The sequence below is a fragment of the Pezoporus wallicus genome, unplaced genomic scaffold (genome assembly GCF_028554395.1).
Source record: "Pezoporus wallicus isolate ANWC-B61680 ecotype Strahan unplaced genomic scaffold, APGP_CSIRO_Pwel_v1 contig_3486, whole genome shotgun sequence".
NCBI classification, from domain to species: Eukaryota; Metazoa; Chordata; class Aves; order Psittaciformes; family Psittacidae; genus Pezoporus; species Pezoporus wallicus.
The window spans coordinates 5,813,197-5,827,083 of NW_026642292.1; the positions used below are offsets into that span (position 1 = coordinate 5,813,197).

Consider the following 13,887-nt stretch of genomic DNA (forward strand, 5'->3'; position numbering starts at 1 on the left):
TTTTCATAGCACATTCCAGAGTATTTTACCATTGAAAAATGTTACAACTTGTACTAGGCCTGGTTGGATATAGTTAACTTCCTTCATAACAGCCTACATGGTACTGTGTTTTAGGGGTTTGCCTAAAACAGTGGTGATAATACATCCATGCTTTGATTATTGCTAACAGTACTTGCATAGCACCAAGGCTTTTGCTTCCCACAACTTCGTCACTTCAGAGGATAGCCTCAGGGTGGACAAGAAGTTGGGAGGGGGTAGAGCTGATGCACACTGGCCAAAGGGTTATTCCATACCATGTAACTTTATGCTTACCAATAGGAACTGAGGTAAAACAAGAAGGAGGCATGTGATTTGTCTTCAGAAGCAGCTATTGCTTAGAGATCAGCTAGGCATTGATATGCTTGAGGGTGGGAGGTGTTCTGTGATTCTATTTGCCTGTTTGTTTTTAGGTTTTGGTTTTTTTTTTTCTGTTTTTGGGTTCGTCTGGGGTTTTTTTGGTTGTTGATGTTTTTTGGTTGTTTTTGTTGGTTTGTGTTGTGGGGTTTGGGGTTTGTTTTTTTTTTGCCTTTGCTTATTAATCTTTCTCTTGAACCATGAGTTTTCTCACTTCCATTCAACCTTCTCTCCCCACATCCTGCTGTGGGTGGTGGTGAATGAGCAGCTGTGCAGGCACTTAGCTCCTGGGCAAGGTCAACCCACTACACGACTCTTCCTTTTCTCCCTCCAAAGTGCAAGGATATTAATAGTTGTGGTTTGTTTTTGTTTTTATAAATGTACTGAAACAGTAACAAACTGGAATAGCTCCTAGAGCTCGCTTTCGAAAGTGCAACAAATACTTGGGTTTGAATGACTGAACTGCTGTATTACAGTTTGCTATGTGCTGTGTTAAAGAAAACCCGTAATTTCATTTTTGTAAACCATAAGCAGAAGTGACTACTAACCATTAAAACACACAAAGCAAAACAAATTATATCATTCCACCAGAACTCTAACTCAATTCATTTATTTTTGACAAATACTTTCACAATCTTTTAACCCAATTCCCTACCATCTGAATGCTGGTTTCACATGCATAATAAACAGCAGGCAGAAACACATTTCCAAAGCTCATTTAAGACTGCAATTTAGCTCAGTATTCATCAGAAAAATCTGCAGCCTTTGACAATTACTTCATTTTTCTTTTGGGATATAAGGTACTGTATAGGAGTGTTACTGCAAAGAAATGTTAGAGCAAGAACACCAGGGACCCACACCCTTCCCATTGTTTTCAAACGTAAACATTAAGTCATCCAGAATTTTGAATAATAAATGCAGGGTAAATGTTACACAAACTGTGCACCTGTTACAATCACAGAATAATCCTAATCTGTCAGATTTTTCAGGTCCATACTATTGGCACAAACACAACACCCCCTCCACCCCCAACAAGCATAAAAACTTGCTACCTTTTATTATCTCTAAACATTAGCCTCCTTTCTCCCCTTAAAATTAAAAACTGTATCTCACATTTTCAAATAAATTAGCACCTTGCTATTTAGGAACTGTTCTTATACTAGAGTAATATGTCTACATACAAAACTGCATCAGGTAAACTTACTTCTAAAGGAAGCTGTCTGGAACTTGCAGAATCTTCACAGTTTTACGAGCAGCCCAACAGAGACATAACAAACCAAGTCAACTGTATCAGTTATTTGAACTGTGTAACACAGCACCAGGCTGAGGGTGTGGACACACACTATGCAAGACAGGGAATAGGCAAGATTAGCTACAGCTGATTTCAAATTTGTGAACTGCGCTATTCAACAAATTTCGATACCCAAACTATAGTTTAAAAAGGATCAGGAGTTAGCCTTAGAGAGAGACAAAAACACAAAACAAAATCCTAAAATTTAAATTTTGAAAGTAAATTCTTCTGCATTGTTTCTTAAGAAACTTTCTTTTCCCACAGGCCCCATTTTCAATGCTTTCAACCAAGACTTGCCTAACGACAAGCAGTTGACTTGGAAATTAACTAAAAAAGGAAAACCTGTGGTGTCCCAGGTGAGCACTCATACTTGGAGAACAGCTCAGGGTATTTCACTTGATCACCTGCTCTCGTAAACACTGCAAAACTGTCCCTAGGCATCTCAGAACACGGTCACTGCCTTGACTTGCACAGCTAATACTAGACATTTATCTTTAAAGCTATGTTCATTTATTACATATAACATTGCAGATCTCTGCTCAAGAAGCACCTGGTGCCCGGCTCTCGGGATGGAGATGCTACTGGACTTTCACCAGCCTGTTAAAGGCTGGCTGTTGGCACAGGGCTCCATCTACTGGCTCGTGATCCTGCACGGCCACGGGAAGAACTGGTGCGGCAAAAGCTAAAATCTCAACAGCTATTTCACATCTCTGTGAATGAGATCAGGATATTAAGAAAACACTACTGTTTCAGAAGAAAACACACTACTGTTTCAGAAGAAAACAGTCAACTAAACACCCGCATTCACACAACATGTCAGATGGAAACAGCTGTATGTATAAGAAATCTTTATTACCCTTTAATACTTGTAAAATGCACCTCAAAAATTGTTCTAAAGAATCACTATTTTTCTACAAGAAGCAACATGATTATATACTCCCAACGTAAACCTTTATTGTTCTTTCTTAAATCAAGCAAATAAGCAAACACAGATAAGTCAGAAAAATTACTGAAAATTACTTTGCATAATATCTGCATAATTTAAGGCATCAGAGGTGGTCTTTTCCTTAAAAAAACAAGGGAGGGGGATTCCTCAAACATACAGAAGAAAAAAACATTTCGGTAGAAGACCGACATCAATTTTCGTCAAGGGTATTTCTGCACTGTCCAACCGTAGCTCATGCAGTACAAATATATGTAGCATATACAGTATGTCTAAAGGCCAATTTGGTTGCTGTTGTCAGTCATATGCAGGATTTTTCAAATTGAGCCACTTAATCCTTGTTTTACTAAGCCCACTCTGCCTTCAGTTCATGTTCAGTAGTGAAAAACAGCAGTACCTTTTCCTTCCCAAGACCCTCTGTGCCCATCAGCCAAGCCTGCTGAGCCCAGAACAGAAAGCAGCAGTTCAGGTAGTTACCTGAGCTCCTTTTGAACAAGCTTACCACGGCAAACAACAGAGCAAGAGCTCCGTTTCATGGAGCAACAGCTGAGAAATCAGATAGAACCTGCCCAAACAGCAATCACTAGTTAGCAAAGGCCAACAAATGGCTGACCAGTCACACCAATTCTGTTCTCCAAGGCATGTGAAGCAAGATCAACAGCTAACTTATGACCTGGTGCAAGGAAAAAAAGGGCAGTGTAGGAAATGGACAGTGAACTCTATAAATCCTCCTCCCCACCTGTTTTCTTTAAACACCCTGGCCCACACTCAACCCTACGTTGAAGGCAGCTAAGGGGGGCTCAGTACTGTAAGATGCAAAAGAACTATGTGTTGAGGGTAAAGGAATGACAGAAATACCTACACCCCCTCACACTGTACCTATAGATAAGATAATGATAATTATTTTACAATTAAGCCACACCTGGAAACAACTAGTAAGAAGGTCACAGCAAGAAGGCAGGAAGGGAGCAAGAGGTAATAAAGCCCAGGCACCATAGAATATCTTATATGTCAGGGAGAAATGCTGAACAAGGACACCACAGAATTCATGCAGTTCCTCCTAGGGCTCGGTTTTCCCACTTTAGCTTATACCCTAAAATAGTAGTTGAAGAGACTAATGGACAAAATCTCCTATGATGAAGCTGTGTAACACGCAGAATGAGAACTGAATATTGCTTTTTTCTTTTAATATGAAGAAAAAGCAAAATTAAAACCTTGAGGGTGCCTTTTCACTTGTTAAGTTAAGATATTAATCAAAATGCATTTTAAAACGTAACTGAGCGGAACTATGGGGTTGCTGATGTCTCTTTAAGGAACAATGACATCAATGCAGGCTACACTGGAGAAGGATATAGGTGTGGAACTACATCCTTTTTCATCATACACAGTCAGGTGCAAAGAGAAAAGTTTAACTTCAAGATTCCTGTGGTCTAATGAAAATAAATACCATTACAAACAGATCCAAGAATAAAGACTTAATTAAATACTGTTTGTTTTTCTTCAGATACAGATCATGAGAACTGAGATATTTAACTACTTCAAGACTATTTTCTTTTTTTTTTTTTAATTCTATCTTAAACTGTTTACACTGCCAGCAAGCTTATGGTATCCTGAAAATTAGCGGGGGGTTGGAGGGAGGAGGCTTGGGGGGTGGGAGAAGGAAAAAGGGGAAAAACTCAACTAGCATCTGTAAAAACAGATTTACATTGGTATCTGAGTATTTGATTGTCCTGCTTCGATTACACTGAGCAACTATGAATGTCTATGATACCAGCTGTATCACTTATTAATATTTGTAATAAGGAAATTAAAAACTTAAATACATTTTTGTAGTTCTACAAGAGGAGCTACAAAACATTCAACAAGTCTTAAAATTCTGGTGGATGTTCCACAGTTTTGTTTGTTTTTTTTTTTCTTTTCCTTGGAAGGCACCAAGGAACAAACTGGTCATACGGTGCTGATGTCAAACTTCAGACAAAGAAAACCACTACCTAATATTCTACCACAAAAGAAAATGGAAAAACTGCCTGTACATGTGCACATATACAAATGCACTATTAAAAAAAAAATATGAAGAACACTGTTTTGTTTCTCATGCTTGTATCTAAAAATTTACATAACCAAGCTAATATATTCTCACCTGCAGAGCACCTGTTTCAAAATCCTATAAAACCTGGAATTTTATGTACTTGAATGTGAACCACAAGTACAACACACTGAGAACCAGAATCTTAAAGCAAGTCCAAATGTAAATCAAAGAAACTTGAAATTAAGAACTGCGTTTCAGAAAACCAAAGTGTGCCTTTCTAAAAGTAATACTAATAGCTTTAAGCTATTACACTGACACCAACAACTTTATTGTATAAATACTAATAATTTTATTAGAGGGTGGGTATTATTTAGGCAACTACAAGAAGCATAAATGCTAATATTCAGACAAGTCACTGCATTAGAGATCTATCTTCTTCTGGATTCTACCATCCAATCTCTCTGAAACAGTTGTTTTACAGAAATATATGATTATGTATCATACCATTGAGAGAAACGCCTGCTTAAAAACAGAAACCAGTTATTTTTGCATAATTTCTTTCAATAACAATGGCCACTGGAATGTCTTAGAATAATTTTCTAATTATGCTCACTTAGTATTCTCAGTTTTCTAACTATACTTGGCTGCAAGCCAAATTACCATTTTTCTGTGTAACTAGACTTGTCTTTTTTGGCAGTCTGTTAAACTTGTAAAATTAAGTTAAACCTATAATACACAGGAAAAAAACTCAACAAATACATAGGAAATAAAATATCAGTTTGTACTCTCAGATGTAATACGTAAACACTAAGAATGGTTCTCCTTCCTTACCTTTTGATACATTAGTATTACCAAAGAGAGCAAGTTAAATACATACATTTGAAAACAGTGTAATGAAAGAAAGCTAAAGCAGAGCTGATTACTCCCTAAGGAAACAACCCAAGGACATCTAAAAAAAATCAAATGTTCCCAATACAAACCCAATGTTCCCAATACAAAGACTTTCACAGATTTAATTTTGTGCATTAAAAACTGAAATCTGAACAATAATATTTTTAATTGTGTAAATGCTCAGCAAAAAGGAAATATTTTAATACTTTTCATATCAACTGCCATGCCTTAGAAAGCCCTATTATCTTTCCCCATGCCAATCTAAGCTTAATACCGTTCATTTGTTAAATTGGCAACTAATGACCATTTCTAGTTCTGGTCCCACCAAGTGTTATACATATACAGACACAATCAGGAAGCAATTCTTCAGCACTAAGTACTCTCTTTACAAGCGGATATTTTCATTTATAAGCTCAAGTACAACCTAAATTACTAGATCTCTACATTTCAAAAACACCATTAAAAATATCAGTCTGTTTGCTTCAAGTACAGCAATCTTTGATTCCATGTTAAATTCTCTCACAGCAAAGCATCATACAGTACTTTCAGAACAGTTCTGATTCAGACACAACCTTGCTCTCATTCCACAAATCCTGATGGGAACTGCTACTCCCTCCCTCCAAAGAGCTAATCACTAATGAAGCATTTTAATCCTTCTTTGTCCTAATACTATGTTACTGAAGCAGATTAGATTTTTCTAATTCATTTCACACTTAACATTTAAATTAGTGCATAGCTAGCTGGAACATTACTATTTAAATGAACATATAACTTAAAGATCAAATTCTGTCTTCAACAGATTTACATAAAAGGACAGAAAGGATAACATTTGCCTACCAGCATGTGGATCTCCTTAACTCAATTTACTATGGATTTTATGGTGCAAAAAATTAATGCCCTCCAGAAGCTGAACTCATTACTAATTGTTTCTTCTAAACCCGCAGCAAAATCCCATGCTGCTGTGACCGATGGAAGTTCTGCTGTTCACTTAAATGGAAGTTGGATCAGTTCCTTCGTTTGCTACTCTAGCAAGTGATACTGAGCAAAATGATACCCTAGATGCTGTCTCGTCTTCTTTCTTATAAAGAAAAGACGCTATGAATCAGTCTTGTATATTTCATTCCCTACTAAAACTGAGAGCAACCTATTGATGATAATTTTAGCTACACATACAGCGGCCAACAGACTTGCACACCTTTTTCAACACAATTTTCCAGAATAACCCAGAGGAGACAGTCCTCCACTTCAGCAACAATAATGGAAAACAGCCCTTAGAGTCACTCATGGACCCTACTCAGCTATCCATAGCCTTCTCTACTCCATAATCCACAGAAGCATCCCTGCAAGTCATTTGGCATGTGTATATCACAGCAAACTCACAGCACAGGTACAATTAGCCTCCCAACAGATACCTCATCCAAAAAACTCCTGGAAAAAGAAAACAAGCTTTACACATATTCTGGTAGCTAACATAAAGTTGACCACAGGTCACAGGTTCTACAATTCTAGCTTTCAAAACAAAATCTGCTTTCAAAGCAATTAACTGAAGCCCTGAGCTTTAATTCCTCTCAAAAGCATGAAATCTGACATCACCTTTGACAAGGCTCGGACAAGTGTAATGGTGCACAGTGAATAATACAACAAGCCATTTTTACATGTAGATGTTCAATAACATACAAAGGAAACCCCTAAACCACACATACTGCATTACAATGGCATTCAGTTTAAGAGGTCATGCCTCTGTTGCTGGTATGCAAGACAGATGAGCAACGCCTGTTTCACACTTCATACAGAAAGACTCAAGAAATTCCATTTGAGAGATTTGTAACTAACACCCACAAACACTGCAAAAAGTTATAATCTGATTCACTGATACTATGAAAACAAAAAAACAATCCAAGCAATATTTCATGTTGTGGTGGACTGATCCTGACTGGATGCCAGGTGCCCAATGCTGCTCTATCAACTCCCCTCCTCAACTGTACAGGGGAAAAAATATAACAAAAGGTGCAAGGGTTCAGATAAGGACAGGGAGAGATCACTCAGCAACTACTGTCATGAGCAAAACATCATCAACTGGGGGAAATTAGTTTTATTTACTACCAATCAAATCGGAGAAGGGTAATGAGAAATAAAACCAAAACTTAAAAAACACTTTTCCCCCCACCCCTCCATTCTTCCTGGGCTTAACTGTACTCATGATTTTCTCTACCTCCTGCCCTCCAGGGGTGGAGCACAGGGAACGGAAGCTGGGGTCAGCTCATCACACATTGTCTCTGCTGCTCCTTCCTCCTCAGGGGAGGATGCCTCATGCTCTTCCCTTGCTCTGGCATGGGGTCCCTCCCACAGGAGACAGTCCTCCACAAACTTCTCCAACATGTATCCTTCCCATGTGCTGCAGTTCTTCATGAACTGCTGCACTGTGGGTCCCTGCCATGGGTGCAGTCCTTCAGGAAGAGACTGCTCCAGTGTGGGTCCCTGTGGGGTCACAAGCCCTGCCAGCAAACCTGCTCCAGTGTGGGCTCCTCTCTCCACAGGGCCACAGGTCCTGACAGGAGCCGGCTCCAGCATGGGCTTTCCACAGGGTCACAGCCTCCTTTGGTCATTCACCTGCTCTGATGTGGGGTCCTCCATGGGCTGCAGGCAGATATCTGCTCTAGCATGGATCACCATGGGCTGCAAGGGGACACACTCTGGTCTTCACCACAGGCTGTGGGGGAATTTCTGGTCTGGTGCATCTTCTTTCCTTCCTTCTTCACTGACCTTGGTGTCTGCAGAGTTGGCTCTCTCACATAGTCTCACTCCTCTCTCCAGCTGTAGGTTGTTGTGCATTAGTTTTATTTTCCCTTTCTTAAATACATTATCACTGAGGCACTACTATTTTTGTTGATGGGGTCAGCCTTGGCCAGCAGAGGGTCTGTCATGGAGCTGACATTGATTCTATCAGATAAAGGGGAGGCTTCTATCAGGTTCTCACAGAAGCCACCCCAGCAGCCTTCCAGCTACTAAAACTTTGCCACACAAACCCAATACACAAAACTAATTTCAAATTCTTTAATATAACAAAAGCCATCACTCTGTAGAAACTGCCAGTTTGCATTTTAACCTGTCCTTAAAAGAGGAAAGGCCACATCAAGAACCACCATAAAACAGAAAACAGAAGCCTGCTGTTGCTGTTACAGTTTCTGCATCATGAGGCTAGCAGGGAGCAGGCTGACCATCCTATTATCACTTAAAAAAACCTAATGGCTCAAAGCAGCAGAATTCATCTTAACAAATTAGTATACACAGCAGTTCTTCCCATAGCTGTATTTGTTCTGCAAATAAAGGTTTGATACTGTTTCTATTACCCCCTCAAAACCATTTTCCTTTAAAAGGAAAAGGCAATAGCCAGCAACTGTACTTTCAGGAATATCTGCAAGTTGCAACATTACCCTGTAGTTAAATCTGTTAACAGACTTCAGCCCAGAAGGTTTGGTTGGTTGTTTTAAAAGTTCTGTTGTTTTTTAAGTCTCAAAACAAAGATTAGGTAGCAAAAAAAATCCCCTAGGATACGCCTCAGGTTCTCATGACTGATTTTACACTGTGATGAATAGGCAGGACTCTCTCCCCCTTCACCCTCAGCTCAGGTGTAACTTCTTGCTTTCAATTCTAGTGAATAATTTAATGACTCCTTCCACACAGAATTAATAAACCCATATTTTCTCTCCTCCCCCAAATCCTTCTTGCAAGCTCTGAAAACTTCCTTATGTTTTTATTAACCTAGGCACCCTCAAAAACTAAAACCACCACAAACCACAAAAAAATCTAGATGTGGGCATGAGGCATCAGCACTGTACTCCTATTTCTGACAGTTACACAATGCACTTGGGTATGTCTTACTGCAAGAGAAACAGGAAGCCTGACAATTACAAACTGTAATAGCAATCAGGCTCTAAAGAACTTGCTGTATCACTATATGAAAATTTGTAATAGCTCCAAAAAAGGGTATATACAAATGTCAACAATAAGGTATCATTTACTAAATCTAAGACAGTATATAATCTTCCTGACTACAAGATCTACTAGTTTGACCTGAGAGTCACCAGTTGGAGTATTTAGAAGGAAAATACACAAAACCTCTAAGACTAGTGAAGAAATGGCCAGGAGGGAAAAACAGATATTCTGCTACCATATGTCCTCTCAACAGGCAGATATACCAAGTCCTAAGAGTGCTATAATCTCCCTCATAATGGTGTCACTCCCATCAGTGATCAGATGCAGCAGTGACTGCATAGTTTCAAACTCCTCCTCCTTCCCCAACACTTGCACCATCAGCTGTCCCTACTTTCTCAAACCCTGCACATAATTTTACCTTCCAGTCGCTCCGTTCACTTTCCTTACTGCAACCAGAACTGGAGTAACTTCTCCTTAGCTGGAGCGGCAAGACAATCTCATCACTTTTAAGAGCCTGAAATCAGCGCTGATCCCTGAATCGCTAATGGGCAGAAGAGCTTGTAGCCATCATGCTGATGGTGCCTCACTACTGTAGGCAGCTCAGTCTCACACACCTCATACATCTGAAAGACCTTGTCATGAACGACTACAGTTTGCCTACTTAAAAATAAAACCAGAGCTACCACATAACACAGAATGTTTAACTGTTATGACTTAGTTTTAACTCGTTATCCCCACAAGATATTTAAATATATGATGGCACTAACTTAAATAAGTAAATAATCCAAACAGGTGGTTTCATGTTGAACCAAAGTTGTATATTCCCAGAGCAAAACTGGCCAAGAACAGATGCTCAAGGGCAGGCACAAGAACAAGCTCAGGACATCACTGCATTTCTCTAGGACCTGCAAGTGCCACAACCCCCAGAATTTGCAGCTCTTGAGATCTGCTGGGCCAGAAGCACATTGCTGTGGTTAACTCATTTTTCTCCCATGACTAAAGCACTGCAATTTGAGGCTGCTCTAAAAGTAGTTAGAACTCACTGAAATATTAAAAAAGACACTATACCACTGCAGGCCACTTTGAATTCCCAAAATCAGGGTGAGCCAACTCCACCACCCAGCTCCAACCACCTCAAGCCCCTGAAATAGGAGACCCCCTAGTAGACCCAACTGTAGCTGTTCCACAGGCAGACACTGGAAGTGTGCTGCCTCAGATAAAACGGGCCTCTGGGTACATACACTGAATGTTTTCCCTTCCAACTGTTCGCACAGAGAAGCCATAGCCTTTTTTTCCTAAATTAAAAAAGACCTCCACACATTACGAAAGCAGACTAATATGGAACTTAGTAACTAGGAACTGAGATACACAACTCACTGGGAATTCCTAAAGAGCTTTTTTTAAAAAATCATAAATGTCTAAAAAAGCACAGACTGCAAACTTTATTTTGGCAAGATTTTTGTATGTTTTCTTTCTTTAAATGTATTGCTACTATTCCGAGTACCCTCCAGAGCTTGTTCTCACCTGACACTAAAGACCCAGCACCCACGTCCTGAGTTCTGCTCGGACCAGTTTCACCTCAGGTTCTCCAGGCAACCTTCCCAGCGCTGTCCCCGCTCCGAGGAGGCGGCAGACGGTCCGCCCCTGCCCTCCCCGCTGACCTGACAGACCCTGATACTCCAAAACGCGCATCCCCGCCTGGAAAACGTGCTTTCCCTCCTCTCCCACTGCACAGAGGCCCGTAGGCCGGGCAAGTTGGGGTTGCCCGGCGGCCGCAGGGCAGGGGGTTATAGCAGTAACGCAACCAAGGGGCTGGCAGCCCCTACGTGGATCCACAGCCCGGCGGCGGCCCGGCCCAGGCGGCGACAACCGGTCAGGGCCTCTTGCCCGCGGGGAGACGGTGAGAGCACAGCGATCCCTGCGAGCGCCGCCGCCAAACCGCACCGCAAGGGACGGGGCAAACTCAAACTCGAGCGCCGCGGAGCAGCCGCGGCCACCGCGGGAAAGGCCCCGCCACCCCGTTACCTGCGCGCTCCTCCCCCGCTGCCGGCGCGCGGGCAGCCCTGCGCCACCGCCTCCACAACAAAGCCCAAGAGCGGGCGGGCCCTGCTGCCGCGGCGCGAGGGGGGGCGGCAGGCTCTGCTCATGGGTGGCGCGGACGGTAGGCGTGGCGCGTGGGGTAGCGCCGCCCGGCGGGCGGGAGAGGCTGCGAGAGGCGAACCGCGGCGGTGAGGGCGGCACCGGGTAACGGGGAGTGCGGGAGCTCGCGGCTGGTTCGCGGCCGCCCTTCCTCCGCACGGGGAGAAGGCGTTTCCTTTTCGGGGGCTGGCACGGAACGGCATTCCCCCCGCGGGGATACAGTAATCTCGAAGGGAGACACAAATCCTGCCGGGGCGGTTAAGGAGGCATATGTCGTGGCGCACATGCAGTGGTTTGGGAAGAGGCCATGTGGAAATGGTACTAAGCCTAGAAGTGCTTTAGGAAACCTGCACACCGGGAAGAGTGACCTTCGCGGGGGAGCAGAGAGAGGGTAAGGGAAGTATGCCACATAAAAAGAGAGACTTCCAGCAGGAGAATTACTTGTGTTGAGGTGAATAGATTCAGGGTTTCAATATTGTGAGACAACAGTCTCCTAACAATAGCAGAGTTTACTTTTTTAAGGACCAGGTGTTCTGCTATTGTGTTAACACAAATCTATGTAAATTCTATGTGCTCTGAACAATTTTTTTTTTCTTTTTTTTTTTTTTTACATCCCTTTTGTTGCAAAGACACCTTCTCCAGGAAACAGATCTGACCAACCAGTTTCTGCACCTTCTGATCAATTCCAAATTCTCTTTACTGTTGAACTACTGCAGCAAGCACACTTCAACACTAGATGCATGGAGAGACCTGCATCTCTGGAACAAAAAAGCAGTGATGTTCCAGCATCTGCTTTCTGATGATACAGAACACTGGAGACTTGATGATCCTGCTGTATTTATTGAGCAGCAGTCTAAAAGAGGCAAACCAGGGGAGCTAAGGCAAATGTTAATGAAACACTGAAGTTGAGATTTTAATTAATTAAAGGTCAGCACATTTAAAATTTATTCATTTAAGGGAGTTACCCTGTATTCCCACAGCAATCCCCACTCTGTTCTTGCACAGATCAAAGAATTCAAGTTACTGTTTATTTGCTGATGCATGCAAATTACATAACTGAATGTTATACCTTTTTGCAACTGGATCTTGGTCTTTTAACACTTTATCAACACTTCCCTGTATATTTCCTATGTTCTCATACATTTCTGCTGAAGCAGAAATAAAGGTGGTTTTCTCTAATCTTTGTTCTAAGTTACTAAAAGCTACATTTCCTTTCAAGATTGGAACCTTTATTCAGTTAGCAACATCTGTTGCTAAACTGTCACAAAATACTTGCAGACACTCCGTAAACCAACATACCGGAACAGTATTACAACTTAGAATCATAGAATAGTTAGGGTTGGAAAGGACCTTAAGATCATCAAGTTCCAACCCCCCCTGCCATGGGCAGGGACACCAAACTTCATGAAAATAATTTCCCAAAGATACTTTTACAAAGTTTTGGCTTCCAAATACTACTGTGCCTGCAATCTGCTCTCAAAACAAGAAAACATGTTTTGGAAAGGTCTGAGAAGTGATTCCCAGGCAAGTCTGTGAGGGGGATGAAAACACTGCAGTTTTAGAACCTTGCACAGAAACCCCACTTGTAGGATCCTGTTGAAGGATCTTTCCTGCTCAAAATGTTCCTCATGTGAAAAGCACTGGGATTTTGCTGGTAGAAAAAAAAAGTTCTTTCCTAGTGAATAAGGAGGATGGTTAAATGAGTTGAATCTTCTTGTTTCTGATAGGTTTTCACGATTTTGCTTAATGTATTTCCAGATTCTTTCCCTCAGTTGAACAATAACCTTTGTATTTCCATATAGCCAATCCAGGGAGCTGTGATCTGAGAACTCTGTCTTTGACAATACTATCAAACAAACTGCACTGCTTTCTGCCTCTATTAAATAAATAATGGCATTTTAATCCCAATCTAAAATATATTTCCCCTTTTATTTACATATATTTTCTCATTTACTAATTAATCTCTTTGGTTATGCAAACTCCATCCACCAGAATGCTGGAACACTTATTTTTTTCCTATCAACTTTAGGCATGTCCATTTTCACTTTTATACTAAATATGTGCCTTTCTTCCCAGTGGACTTCTTCCTCAACTCTTTTCCTTGAGGAAAACATAGTATTATTAAAAATAAAATGCATATTTCTCTTGTACTTTAAAGGTATTTTTTCACAACTGGAGAGCAAGGAAAACCAGCACATACTCTCTTTGACTCTGCTATGCTACATATATTCCTGGACACAGACTCATGAAATCCTGATTATAGCA

At 41.1% G+C, this 13,887-nt stretch overlaps 1 protein-coding gene across 4 annotated transcripts in view; it reads right to left on the reverse strand.

Moving 5' to 3' along the window:
* MIPOL1 (mirror-image polydactyly 1) overlaps positions 1-13,887 on the reverse strand; it is a 189,888-nt gene that overhangs the window by 173,639 nt on the left and 2,362 nt on the right. The window contains exon 1 of one of the 4 annotated variants that reach the window (XM_057428563.1): positions 11,509-11,598. The exons of the other annotated variants lie outside the window; for them this stretch is intronic. The gene's annotated coding sequence lies outside the window, so the exon portion shown is untranslated. Of the gene's footprint in view, positions 1-11,508; positions 11,599-13,887 lie in introns of those variants that run through there. 4 annotated transcript variants of the gene reach the window in all.